We start from the raw sequence: 12290 nt of genomic DNA on the forward strand, positions 1-12290 counted from the left end.
ACAGTTGTTTTCATTGAACATATGAGGAAGCCCCAACAAAGCAGGGCATCAAAAAATTGGTAAAGACTCATGTTGTCCCTCTCCACGGAAATCTTTAGTAAAAGGCGAAAGATTTATACGATCTGAAGAGAAACACGAGTGAACTGATGAGCCAGTGGTTGAGAAGAAGGCGTATTTTCCATCAAGTGCCTTTAACTCATGGTGGGGAACGCTAGGCCATCTTACTCAATATATGTGAACCGCCAAAAATTCACTATCAACTCATTTTTTAGCCGCCCCGTGTGAGGCTCAGATCTCAAGACCTTCAGAACAATGTGCCGTCTACAGCCCAAACAAGGCCTTGATAGACATCAGAAATCAGGTGAGCCCGAATTATGGTGTCATTTCTGCAGGTAAGGATTTCACATACTTCCCAGTTTAATTTAACAAAATAAATCAAGTCTGTTACATGGGTGACATGTCTCTGTGGCGCATTTGGTTAGTGCGTTCGGCTGTTAACCGAAAGGTTTGTGGTTCAAGCCCAACCAGGGACGGCCCAGTTTTGAGAGTACCATCTCTAAACGAATGCCATTGAAACCGAAGCTGGTACAACGGCAGCTTCTTTTTGCTTCACAATCCTCAACAATATAACAGTAACCCCACCTTTGTTCAAATTTGCTAAAGGATGATCAAAACTTTTAGGATGCTCTATGACAAAAATGGTTCCATGAAACACTTTCTATGACCAAGCAGTTTTTAAAGACAGTTGTTTTCATTGAACATATGAGGAAGCCCCAACAAAGCAGGGCATCAAAAAATTGGTAAAGACTCATGTTGTCCCTCTCCACGGAAATCTTTAGTAAAAGGCGAAAGATTTATACGATCTGAAGAGAAACACGAGTGAACTGATGAGCCAGTGGGTGAGAAGAAGGCGTATTTTCCATCAAGTGCCTTTAACTCATGGTGGGGAACGCTAGGCCATCTTACTCAATATATGTGAACCGCCAAAAATTCACTATCAACTCATTTTTTAGGCGCCCCGTGTGAGGCTCAGATCTCAAGACCTTCAGAACAATGTGCCGTCTACAGCCCAAACAAGGCCTTGATAGACATCAGAAATCAGGTGAGCCCGAATTATGGTGTCATTTCTGCAGGTAAGGATTTCACATACTTCCCAGTTTAATTTAACAAAATAAATCAAGTCTGTTACATGGGTGACATGTCTCTATGGCGCAATTGGTTAGCGCGTTCGGCTGTTAACCGAAAGGTTGGTGGTTCAAGCCCACCCAGGGACGGCCCAGTTTTGATAGGACCATCTCTAAACGAAGACCCATGGTGAATGCCATTGAAACTGAAGCTGGTACAACGGCAGCTTTTTTTTGCTTCACAATCCTCAACAATATAACAGTAACCCCACCTTTGTTCAAATTTGCTAAAGGATGATCAAAACTTTTAGGATGCTCTATGACAAAAATGGTTCCATGAAACACTTTCTATGACCAAGCAGTTTTTAAAGACAGTTGTTTTCATTGAACATATGAGGAAGCCCCAACAAAGCAGGGCATCAAAAAATTGGTAAAGACTCATGTTGTCCCTCTCCACGGAAATCTTTAGTAAAAGGCGAAAGATTTATACGATCTGAAGAGAAACACGAGTGAACTGATGAGCCAGTGGTTGAGAAGAAGGCGTATTTTCCATCAAGTGCCTTTAACTCATGGTGGGGAACGCTAGGCCATCTTACTCAATATATGTGAACCGCCAAAAATTCACTATCAACTCATTTTTTAGCCGCCCCGTGTGAGGCTCAGATCTCAAGACCTTCAGAACAATGTGCCGTCTACAGCCCAAACAAGGCCTTGATAGACATCAGAAATCAGGTGAGCCCGAATTATGGTGTCATTTCTGCAGGTAAGGATTTCACATACTTCCCAGTTTAATTTAACAAAATAAATCAAGTCTGTTACATGGGTGACATGTCTCTGTGGCGCATTTGGTTAGTGCGTTCGGCTGTTAACCGAAAGGTTTGTGGTTCAAGCCCAACCAGGGACGGCCCAGTTTTGAGAGTACCATCTCTAAACGAATGCCATTGAAACCAAAGCTGGTACAACGGCAGCTTTTTTTTGCTTCACAATCCTCAACAATATAACAGTAACCCCACCTTTGTTCAAATTTGCTAAAGGATGATCAAAACTTTTAGGATGCTCTATGACAAAAATGGTTCCATGAAACACTTTCTATGACCAAGCAGTTTTTAAAGACAGTTGTTTTCATTGAACATATGAGGAAGCCCCAACAAAGCAGGGCATCAAAAAATTGGTAAAGACTCATGTTGTCCCTCTCCACGGAAATCTTTAGTAAAAGGCGAAAGATTTATACGATCTGAAGAGAAACACGAGTGAACTGATGAGCCAGTGGGTGAGAAGAAGGCGTATTTTCCATCAAGTGCCTTTAACTCATGGTGGGGAACGCTAGGCCATCTTACTCAATATATGTGAACCGCCAAAAATTCACTATCAACTCATTTTTTAGGCGCCCCGTGTGAGGCTCAGATCTCAAGACCTTCAGAACAATGTGCCGTCTACAGCCCAAACAAGGCCTTGATAGACATCAGAAATCAGGTGAGCCCGAATTATGGTGTCATTTCTGCAGGTAAGGATTTCACATACTTCCCAGTTTAATTTAACAAAATAAATCAAGTCTGTTACATGGGTGACATGTCTCTATGGCGCAATTGGTTAGCGCGTTCGGCTGTTAACCGAAAGGTTGGTGGTTCAAGCCCACCCAGGGACGGCCCAGTTTTGATAGGACCATCTCTAAACGAAGACCCATGGTGAATGCCATTGAAACTGAAGCTGGTACAACGGCAGCTTTTTTTTGCTTCACAATCCTCAACAATATAACAGTAACCCCACCTTTGTTCAAATTTGCTAAAGGATGATCAAAACTTTTAGGATGCTCTATGACAAAAATGGTTCCATGAAACACTTTCTATGACCAAGCAGTTTTTAAAGACAGTTGTTTTCATTGAACATATGAGGAAGCCCCAACAAAGCAGGGCATCAAAAAATTGGTAAAGACTCATGTTGTCCCTCTCCACGGAAATCTTTAGTAAAAGGCGAAAGATTTATACGATCTGAAGAGAAACACGAGTGAACTGATGAGCCAGTGGTTGAGAAGAAGGCGTATTTTCCATCAAGTGCCTTTAACTCATGGTGGGGAACGCTAGGCCATCTTACTCAATATATGTGAACCGCCAAAAATTCACTATCAACTCATTTTTTAGCCGCCCCGTGTGAGGCTCAGATCTCAAGACCTTCAGAACAATGTGCCGTCTACAGCCCAAACAAGGCCTTGATAGACATCAGAAATCAGGTGAGCCCGAATTATGGTGTCATTTCTGCAGGTAAGGATTTCACATACTTCCCAGTTTAATTTAACAAAATAAATCAAGTCTGTTACATGGGTGACATGTCTCTGTGGCGCATTTGGTTAGTGCGTTCGGCTGTTAACCGAAAGGTTTGTGGTTCAAGCCCAACCAGGGACGGCCCAGTTTTGAGAGTACCATCTCTAAACGAATGCCATTGAAACCGAAGCTGGTACAACGGCAGCTTTTTTTTGCTTCACAATCCTCAACAATATAACAGTAACCCCACCTTTGTTCAAATTTGCTAAAGGATGATCAAAACTTTTAGGATGCTCTATGACAAAAATGGTTCCATGAAACACTTTCTATGACCAAGCAGTTTTTAAAGACAGTTGTTTTCATTGAACATATGAGGAAGCCCCAACAAAGCAGGGCATCAAAAAATTGGTAAAGACTCATGTTGTCCCTCTCCACGGAAATCTTTAGTAAAAGGCGAAAGGTTTATACGATCTGAAGAGAAACACGAGTGAACTGATGAGCCAGTGGTTGAGAAGAAGGCGTATTTTCCATCAAGTGCCTTTAACTCATGGTGGGGAACGCTAGGCCATCTTACTCAATATATGTGAACCGCCAAAAATTCACTATCAACTCATTTTTTAGGCGCCCCGTGTGAGGCTCAGATCTCAAGACCTTCAGAACAATGTGCCGTCTACAGCCCAAACAAGGCCTTGATAGACATCAGAAATCAGGTGAACCCGAATTATGGTGTCATTTCTGCAGGTAAGGATTTCACATACTTCCCAGTTTAATTTAACAAAATAAATCAAGTCTGTTACATGGGTGACATGTCTCTGTGGCGCAATTGGTTAGCGCGTTCGGCTGTTAACCGAAAGGTTGGTGGTTCAAGCCCACCCAGGGACGGCCCAGTTTTGATAGGACCATCTCTAAACGAAGACCCATGGTGAATGCCATTGAAACCGAAGCTGGTACAACGGCAGCTTTTTTTTGCTTCACAATCCTCAACAATATAACAGTAACCCCACCTTTGTTCAAATTTGCTAAAGGATGATCAAAACTTTTAGGATGCTCTATGACAAAAATGGTTCCATGAAACACTTTCTATGACCAAGCAGTTTTTAAAGACAGTTGTTTTCATTGAACATATGAGGAAGCCCCAACAAAGCAGGGCATCAAAAAATTGGTAAAGACTCATGTTGTCCCTCTCCACGGAAATCTTTAGTAAAAGGCGAAAGATTTATACGATCTGAAGAGAAACACGAGTGAACTGATGAGCCAGTGGTTGAGAAGAAGGCGTATTTTCCATCAAGTGCCTTTAACTCATGGTGGGGAACGCTAGGCCATCTTACTCAATATATGTGAACCGCCAAAAATTCACTATCAACTCATTTTTTAGGCGCCCCGTGTGAGGCTCAGATCTCAAGACCTTCAGAACAATGTGCCGTCTACAGCCCAAACAAGGCCTTGATAGACATCAGAAATCAGGTGAGCCCGAATTATGGTGTCATTTCTGCAGGTAAGGATTTCACATACTTCCCAGTTTAATTTAACAAAATAAATCAAGTCTGTTACATGGGTGACATGTCTCTGTGGCGCTACCCATCGCACGTCAGACTGTCTTCTCTCGACCAATCGTGTAACAGAGTTCCTTTAAGTGAAAAACCAATCATGAAGCAGAGGTGCTCTCAGCTCGACCAATCGTGTAACAGAGTTCCTTTAAGCGAAAACCAATCATGAAGCAGAGGGGGCTCGAGTGAGCCTGACCAATCACAGGCGCTAAACCCTCCCCCCCTGCGCGCGCATGAACTTGCTCATCTACCGACCCCCTCCCTCGCTACTTCATTTGCGTCACAAGGAGCGATTGCAGACTGTTACATTGAGAAGGTAAGTTTTTAATATTAAGGATTACTATCTAGCCATGTAAATAACATTTTATGTTTATTTTCTTGCATAAAATGTCGTGCATGCAACGCTAGTTATAACACACTACTTTTCAAAATATTTGTCACTACCCACGTTAGCTTTAATGTATGAATGAAATCCGCTTTAAATACATGTCAGTAATTTAACCAGAAAAATATTTCTAACTTTTATAACAAATAATCTATTTTTTGTCTGGGTTTTTGCCCGTCTAAGTAGGGCTTTGTTTCTTGTCTCCCGTTAATAACAATTACGCGCAAGGAGCAGTTATCTTACAAGAGTTTAATGATTTAAAGTCGAATAAAATTAAAAAATAAAATAAAATATTATGTTTAACATTTCCATGGTAAGAATAGGCATTGTGTTTTCGTTTTTCTACAGTTATTGGGGTGTTTTACAAACAGAATTTATTGTTTTTAAACAGAGTTTATTGTTTTTAAACAGAGTTTTACACGTTTTTAAACAGAGTTCTACACGTTTTACAAAGCATGCAGCCTTAGAAATTATAATATATTATAATTCACTTCTTTTTGCTTAATAAAAATGAGAAATTTGGGGATTTAATTTAACTTTATTACTTCCACAACAGATGAGTGCTAGACCAAAGTCCCACAAGCCCATGGGGGATGGTGAATGGATGGCCAGGTTGAAGGAAGGCCTTTGCCAATACAGGCGTCTGGCCCTCTGGAGCAGGCAACAGACCAGCTCCACGGCAGCGGAAGTGGCATGACCTCTATCAGAAGGTAAAAAATTATACATTCGTAAATACTTATAAACTGTGAGTAAATAACGCCAAAATATCTCCTCAGATTGAGAAGTGCCCTTTGCAGACCCGTGGACAAACTGTCCTGTTCGGAGGATCCACTGCCTGCTCTTGTGGCTTTCACGCCTCTAAAGTAATCTTTTTATTCATATAACATAAACACATGAGATTACATTGTGAGCTGAACATCAGCATGACGGTCATGTGTCGAATATTAGTTACTCTCAGCATTATGTTATGTTATAACACTATAACATTGCTGTCCTAATGCTACATTATTGCTGTTGTCAATCCAGTCGGGCCCTGCAACAACAACATCGGTGTCCCATGCTACCACCTCAACAGCAGTAGCAGCTGGGACATCAAGAGAAGGAACCGGGCCCTCACAGACTGAGGCTTTGGCGACGCCACGGTCATTCTTGAGACCTCCTCCCAGTTTATCGATGGTGAATAATAGTCTTTTTTTATTTCATTGTGCTCTTATCATTATGGTCTTGAAGTCTAACAAATGTCAAACACCCATTCATAATAATATAGTTACACACCTATAATACATGCATCTGGTTTCTTTATCTCTGCCCACAGTTAGACACAACACTTGTGAAATTGTATGGAGCATCAATCATGATCTAATACATTTTTTTCTTTTTGTAGTTCACAAAGTCTCGCTTTGGAGGGTCCAAGTCAGCTCTACTAAAGCCTAATTTAGTGAGCCGCAGCCCAAGTCCTTCTCCTCCACCACCACCCAAGCTTCCTAGCTCTGCTCCACGCAGCCCTGCTCCACGCAGCCCTGCTCCACGCAGCCCTGCTCCACGCAGCCCTGCTCCACGCAGCCCTGCTCCACGCAGCCCTGCTCCACGCAGCCCTGCTCCACCCCGCCCTGCTCCACCCCGCCCTGCTCCACCCCGCCCTGCTCCACGCAGCCCTGCTCCACGCAGCCCTGCTCCACCCCGCCCTGCTCCACGCAGCCCTGCTCCACCCCGCCCTGCTCCACGCAGCCCTGCTCCACCCCGCCCTGCTCCACCCCGCCCTGCTCCACGCAGCCCTGCTCCACGCAGCCCTGCTCCACCCTGCCTTGCTCCACCCAGCCCTGCTCCACGCAGCCCTGCTCCACGCAGCCCTGCCTTTCCCCAACCAAGGATGCTCCTAGTGACACCATCCGCCCTTAGTGGGCCCTCTCTAGGAGTCTTCCTCTGTGCCTCTCCTGCACCTGTACATGCACCTGCTCCAGCTCCGGTTAGAAGGGTGAACCGCAAGGAGGAGCACAACAGCTGTAAAAAATGTGGGCAGTTTAGGACAAAGGAGACTGGGCACAGTCAGTATCAGGGGAAAATGTACTGCCCTTCGACTGAGACTGTTCCTAAAGAGAAGTGGCTTGAGGATATTAAAAAAATATATATAATATGTATTGTATATAAAATATTTGGTTTTTTTACTGGTTTTGGGTTGATGTGTAAATTTTTCTTGTGTGTTTTACTAAATTAAACATATATATATATTGAAACATCTGTTTGTGTTTTGCATGTTTCATCACATCACAAGAAAGAAAAGCAGAATATGTATCAACTTCCCTTAACATAACCAACATATTTTATTTAAATACAATGCCCATAGTTGATAAAAACTGTCAATAGCATAACAACGATCACTAAAAATGGGATAAATTCAGTTTCCTGAATATTTCCCTTTCCCCTCTTTTTTTCCTCTTTTTTCCTCTTTTTTCTTCTTTTGTCTTCCTCCCCCTTCTCCCCTCTTCTCTTCCTTCTTCCCCCCCCCTTAACAGACTAACATGCGCCAGCTTTGGCTCAATTGGTTAGCGCGTTCGGCTGTTAACCGAAAGGTTGGTGGTTCAAGCCCACCCAGGGACGGCCCAGTTTTGATAGGACCATCTCTAAACGAAGACCCATGGTGAATGCCATTGAAACCGAAGCTGGTACAACGGCAACTTTTTTTTGCTTCACAATCCTCAACAATATAACAGTAACCCCACCTTTGTTCAAATTTGCTAAAGGATGATCAAAACTTTTAGGATGCTCTATGACAAAAATGGTTCCATGAAACACTTTCTCTGACCAAGCAGTTTTTAAAGACAGTTGTTTTCATTGAACATATGAGGAAGCCCCACCAAAGCAGGGCATCAAAAAATTGGTAAAGACTCATGTTGTCCCTCTCCACGGAAATCTTTAGTAAAAGGCGAAAGATTTATACGATCTGAAGAGAAACACGAGTGAACTGATGAGCCAGTGGTTGAGAAGAGAATATTTTCCATCAAGTGCCTTTAACTCATGGTGGGGAACGCTAGGCCATCTTACTCAATATATGTGAACCGCCAAAAATTCACTATCAACTCATTTTTTAGCCGCCCCGTGTGAGGCTCAGATCTCAAGACCTTCAGAACAATGTGCCGTCTACAGCCCAAACAAGGCCTTGATAGACATCAGAAATCAGGTGAGCCCGAATTATGGTGTCATTTCTGCAGGTAAGGATTTCACATACTTCCCAGTTTAATTTAACAAAATAAATCAAGTCTGTTACATGGGTGACATGTCTCTGTGGCGCAATTGGTTAGCGCGTTCGGCTGTTAACCGAAAGGTTGGTGGTTCAAGCCCACCCAGGGACGGCCCAGTTTTGATAGGACCATCTCTAAACGAAGACCCATGGTGAATGCCATTGAAACCGAAGCTGGTACAACGGCAGCTTTTTTTTGCTTCACAATCCTCAACAATATAACAGTAACCCCACCTTTGTTCAAATTTGCTAAAGGATGATCAAAACTTTTAGGATGCTCTATGACAAAAATGGTTCCATGAAACACTTTCTATGACCAAGCAGTTTTTAAAGACAGTTGTTTTCATTGAACATATGAGGAAGCCCCAACAAAGCAGGGCATCAAAAAATTGGTAAAGACTCATGTTGTCCCTCTCCACGGAAATCTTTAGTAAAAGGCGAAAGATTTATACGATCTGAAGAGAAACACGAGTGAACTGATGAGCCAGTGGTTGAGAAGAAGGCGTATTTTCCATCAAGTGCCTTTAACTCATGGTGGGGAACGCTAGGCCATCTTACTCAATATATGTGAACCGCCAAAAATTCACTATCAACTCATTTTTTAGGCGCCCCGTGTGAGGCTCTGATCTCAAGACCTTCAGAACAATGTGCCGTCTACAGCCCAAACAAGGCCTTGATAGACATCAGAAATCAGGTGAGCCCGAATTATGGTGTCATTTCTGCAGGTAAGGATTTCACATACTTCCCAGTTTAATTTAACAAAATAAATCAAGTCTGTTACATGGGTGACATGTCTCTGTGGCGCAATTGGTTAGCGCGTTCGGCTGTTAACCGAAAGGTTGGTGGTTCAAGCCCACCCAGGGACGGCCCAGTTTTGATAGGACCATCTCTAAACGAAGACCCATGGTGAATGCCATTGAAACCGAAGCTGGTACAACGGCAGCTTTTTTTTGCTTCACAATCCTCAACAATATAACAGTAACCCCACCTTTGTTCAAATTTGCTAAAGGATGATCAAAACTTTTAGGATGCTCTATGACAAAAATGGTTCCATGAAACACTTTCTCTGACCAAGCAGTTTTTAAAGACAGTTGTTTTCATTGAACATATGAGGAAGCCCCACCAAAGCAGGGCATCAAAAAATTGGTAAAGACTCATGTTGTCCCTCTCCACGGAAATCTTTAGTAAAAGGCGAAAGATTTATACGATCTGAAGAGAAACACGAGTGAACTGATGAGCCAGTGGTTGAGAAGAGAATATTTTCCATCAAGTGCCTTTAACTCATGGTGGGGAACGCTAGGCCATCTTACTCAATATATGTGAACCGCCAAAAATTCACTATCAACTCATTTTTTAGGCGCCCCGTGTGAGGCTCAGATCTCAAGACCTTCAGAACAATGTGCCGTCTACAGCCCAAACAAGGCCTTGATAGACATCAGAAATCAGGTGAGCCCGAATTATGGTGTCATTTCTGCAGGTAAGGATTTCACATACTTCCCAGTTTAATTTAACAAAATAAATCAAGTCTGTTACATGGGTGACATGTCTCTGTGGCGCAATTGGTTAGCGCGTTCGGCTGTTAACCGAAAGGTTGGTGGTTCAAGCCCACCCAGGGACGGCCCAGTTTTGATAGGACCATCTCTAAACGAAGACCCATGGTGAATGCCATTGAAACCGAAGCTGGTACAACGGCAGCTTTTTTTTGCTTCACAATCCTCAACAATATAACAGTAACCCCACCTTTGTTCAAATTTGCTAAAGGATGATCAAAACTTTTAGGATGCTCTATGACAAAAATGGTTCCATGAAACACTTTCTATGACCAAGCAGTTTTTAAAGACAGTTGTTTTCATTGAACATATGAGGAAGCCCCAACAAAGAAGGGCATCAAAAAATTGGTAAAGACTCATGTTGTCCCTCTCCACGGAAATCTTTAGTAAAAGGCGAAAGATTTATACGATCTGAAGAGAAACACGAGTGAACTGATGAGCCAGTGGGTGAGAAGAAGGCGTATTTTCCATCAAGTGCCTTTAACTCATGGTGGGGAACGCTAGGCCATCTTACTCAATATATGTGAACCGCCAAAAATTCACTATCAACTCATTTTTTAGGCGCCCCGTGTGAGGCTCAGATCTCAAGACCTTCAGAACAATGTGCCGTCTACAGCCCAAACAAGGCCTTGATAGACATCAGAAATCAGGTGAGCCCGAATTATGGTGTCATTTCTGCAGGTAAGGATTTCACATACTTCCCAGTTTAATTTAACAAAATAAATCAAGTCTGTTACATGGGTGACATGTCTCTGTGGCGCATTTGGTTAGTGCGTTCGGCTGTTAACCGAAAGGTTTGTGGTTCAAGCCCAACGGCCCAGTTTTGAGAGTACCATCTCTAAACGAAGACCCATGGTGAATGCCATTGAAACCGAAGCTGGTACAACGGCAGCTTTTTTTTGCTTCACAATCCTCAACAATATAACAGTAACCCCACCTTTGTTCAAATTTGCTAAAGGATGATCAAAACTTTTAGGATGCTCTATGACAAAAATGGTTCCATGAAACACTTTCTATGACCAAGCAGTTTTTAAAGACAGTTGTTTTCATTGAACATATGAGGAAGCCCCAACAAAGCAGGGCATCAAAAAATTGGTAAAGACTCATGTTGTCCCTCTCCACGGAAATCTTTAGTAAAAGGCGAAAGATTTATACGATCTGAAGAGAAACACGAGTGAACTGATGAGCCAGTGGTTGAGAAGAAGGCGTATTTTCCATCAAGTGCCTTTAACTCATGGTGGGGAACGCTAGGCCATCTTACTCAATATATGTGAACCGCCAAAAATTCACTATCAACTCATTTTTTAGGCGCCCCGTGTGAGGCTCTGATCTCAAGACCTTCAGAACAATGTGCCGTCTACAGCCCAAACAAGGCCTTGATAGACATCAGAAATCAGGTGAGCCCGAATTATGGTGTCATTTCTGCAGGTAAGGATTTCACATACTTCCCAGTTTAATTTAACAAAATAAATCAAGTCTGTTACATGGGTGACATGTCTCTGTGGCGCAATTGGTTAGCGCGTTCGGCTGTTAACCGAAAGGTTGGTGGTTCAAGCCCACCCAGGGACGGCCCAGTTTTGATAGGACCATCTCTAAACGAAGACCCATGGTGAATGCCATTGAAACCGAAGCTGGTACAACGGCAGCTTTTTTTTGCTTCACAATCCTCAACAATATAACAGTAACCCCACCTTTGTTCAAATTTGCTAAAGGATGATCAAAACTTTTAGGATGCTCTATGACAAAAATGGTTCCATGAAACACTTTCTCTGACCAAGCAGTTTTTAAAGACAGTTGTTTTCATTGAACATATGAGGAAGCCCCACCAAAGCAGGGCATCAAAAAATTGGTAAAGACTCATGTTGTCCCTCTCCACGGAAATCTTTAGTAAAAGGCGAAAGATTTATACGATCTGAAGAGAAACACGAGTGAACTGATGAGCCAGTGGTTGAGAAGAGAATATTTTCCATCAAGTGCCTTTAACTCATGGTGGGGAACGCTAGGCCATCTTACTCAATATATGTGAACCGCCAAAAATTCACTATCAACTCATTTTTTAGGCGCCCCGTGTGAGGCTCAGATCTCAAGACCTTCAGAACAATGTGCCGTCTACAGCCCAAACAAGGCCTTGATAGACATCAGAAATCAGGTGAGCCCGAATTATGGTGTCATTTCTGCAGGTAAGGAT

At 42.8% G+C, this 12290-nt stretch overlaps 1 long non-coding RNA gene and 20 other non-coding genes across 22 annotated transcripts; 8 read left to right on the forward strand and 13 right to left on the reverse strand.

The window, feature by feature from the left end:
• Positions 1-28: 28 nt before the first annotated feature.
• On the reverse strand, positions 29-142 carry LOC148078645 (U5 spliceosomal RNA). The gene has a single exon (XR_015711743.1). It is a non-coding gene; the product is annotated as a U5 spliceosomal RNA (small nuclear RNA).
• Positions 143-769: 627 nt separating this feature from the next.
• On the reverse strand, positions 770-883 carry LOC148078646 (U5 spliceosomal RNA). The gene has a single exon (XR_015711754.1). It is a non-coding gene; the product is annotated as a U5 spliceosomal RNA (small nuclear RNA).
• Positions 884-1200: 317 nt separating this feature from the next.
• Positions 1201-1274, forward strand: trnan-guu (transfer RNA asparagine (anticodon GUU)). Its single transcript has one exon. It is a non-coding gene; the product is annotated as a tRNA-Asn (tRNA).
• Positions 1275-1523: 249 nt separating this feature from the next.
• Positions 1524-1637, reverse strand: LOC148078648 (U5 spliceosomal RNA). Its single transcript, XR_015711765.1, has one exon. It is a non-coding gene; the product is annotated as a U5 spliceosomal RNA (small nuclear RNA).
• A 627-nt stretch (positions 1638-2264) lies between these two features.
• Positions 2265-2378, reverse strand: LOC148078649 (U5 spliceosomal RNA). Its single transcript, XR_015711776.1, has one exon. It is a non-coding gene; the product is annotated as a U5 spliceosomal RNA (small nuclear RNA).
• Positions 2379-2695: 317 nt separating this feature from the next.
• trnan-guu (transfer RNA asparagine (anticodon GUU)) lies at positions 2696-2769 on the forward strand. The gene has a single exon. It is a non-coding gene; the product is annotated as a tRNA-Asn (tRNA).
• Positions 2770-3018: 249 nt separating this feature from the next.
• On the reverse strand, positions 3019-3132 carry LOC148078651 (U5 spliceosomal RNA). The gene has a single exon (XR_015711784.1). It is a non-coding gene; the product is annotated as a U5 spliceosomal RNA (small nuclear RNA).
• Positions 3133-3759: 627 nt separating this feature from the next.
• Positions 3760-3873, reverse strand: LOC148078652 (U5 spliceosomal RNA). Its single transcript, XR_015711644.1, has one exon. It is a non-coding gene; the product is annotated as a U5 spliceosomal RNA (small nuclear RNA).
• Positions 3874-4190: 317 nt separating this feature from the next.
• trnan-guu (transfer RNA asparagine (anticodon GUU)) lies at positions 4191-4264 on the forward strand. The gene has a single exon. It is a non-coding gene; the product is annotated as a tRNA-Asn (tRNA).
• Positions 4265-4513: 249 nt separating this feature from the next.
• Positions 4514-4627, reverse strand: LOC148078654 (U5 spliceosomal RNA). The gene has a single exon (XR_015711793.1). It is a non-coding gene; the product is annotated as a U5 spliceosomal RNA (small nuclear RNA).
• Positions 4628-4975: 348 nt separating this feature from the next.
• On the forward strand, positions 4976-6831 carry LOC148078655 (uncharacterized). 2 transcript variants are annotated; one of them, XR_015711443.1, is made up of 5 exons: positions 4976-5245; positions 5871-6024; positions 6091-6177; positions 6341-6490; positions 6699-6831. It is a non-coding gene; the product is annotated as an uncharacterized LOC148078655 (long non-coding RNA). The 2 variants fall into 2 exon arrangements; XR_015711442.1 differs by lacking the exon at positions 4976-5245 and having other exon boundaries at positions 5551-6024.
• A 1330-nt stretch (positions 6832-8161) lies between these two features.
• LOC148078656 (U5 spliceosomal RNA) lies at positions 8162-8275 on the reverse strand. The gene has a single exon (XR_015711494.1). It is a non-coding gene; the product is annotated as a U5 spliceosomal RNA (small nuclear RNA).
• A 315-nt stretch (positions 8276-8590) lies between these two features.
• trnan-guu (transfer RNA asparagine (anticodon GUU)) lies at positions 8591-8664 on the forward strand. Its single transcript has one exon. It is a non-coding gene; the product is annotated as a tRNA-Asn (tRNA).
• A 249-nt stretch (positions 8665-8913) lies between these two features.
• On the reverse strand, positions 8914-9027 carry LOC148078658 (U5 spliceosomal RNA). The gene has a single exon (XR_015711794.1). It is a non-coding gene; the product is annotated as a U5 spliceosomal RNA (small nuclear RNA).
• Positions 9028-9344: 317 nt separating this feature from the next.
• Positions 9345-9418, forward strand: trnan-guu (transfer RNA asparagine (anticodon GUU)). The gene has a single exon. It is a non-coding gene; the product is annotated as a tRNA-Asn (tRNA).
• Positions 9419-9667: 249 nt separating this feature from the next.
• Positions 9668-9781, reverse strand: LOC148078660 (U5 spliceosomal RNA). Its single transcript, XR_015711495.1, has one exon. It is a non-coding gene; the product is annotated as a U5 spliceosomal RNA (small nuclear RNA).
• A 315-nt stretch (positions 9782-10096) lies between these two features.
• On the forward strand, positions 10097-10170 carry trnan-guu (transfer RNA asparagine (anticodon GUU)). The gene has a single exon. It is a non-coding gene; the product is annotated as a tRNA-Asn (tRNA).
• A 249-nt stretch (positions 10171-10419) lies between these two features.
• LOC148078662 (U5 spliceosomal RNA) lies at positions 10420-10533 on the reverse strand. Its single transcript, XR_015711538.1, has one exon. It is a non-coding gene; the product is annotated as a U5 spliceosomal RNA (small nuclear RNA).
• Positions 10534-11166: 633 nt separating this feature from the next.
• On the reverse strand, positions 11167-11280 carry LOC148078663 (U5 spliceosomal RNA). Its single transcript, XR_015711796.1, has one exon. It is a non-coding gene; the product is annotated as a U5 spliceosomal RNA (small nuclear RNA).
• Positions 11281-11597: 317 nt separating this feature from the next.
• Positions 11598-11671, forward strand: trnan-guu (transfer RNA asparagine (anticodon GUU)). Its single transcript has one exon. It is a non-coding gene; the product is annotated as a tRNA-Asn (tRNA).
• A 249-nt stretch (positions 11672-11920) lies between these two features.
• Positions 11921-12034, reverse strand: LOC148078665 (U5 spliceosomal RNA). Its single transcript, XR_015711496.1, has one exon. It is a non-coding gene; the product is annotated as a U5 spliceosomal RNA (small nuclear RNA).
• Between the last annotated feature and the right edge of the window lie 256 nt (positions 12035-12290).

Source organism: Callionymus lyra, chromosome 6, assembly GCF_982586985.1.
Source record: "Callionymus lyra chromosome 6, fCalLyr1.hap1.1, whole genome shotgun sequence".
Classification (NCBI taxonomy): Eukaryota; Metazoa; Chordata; class Actinopteri; order Syngnathiformes; family Callionymidae; genus Callionymus; species Callionymus lyra.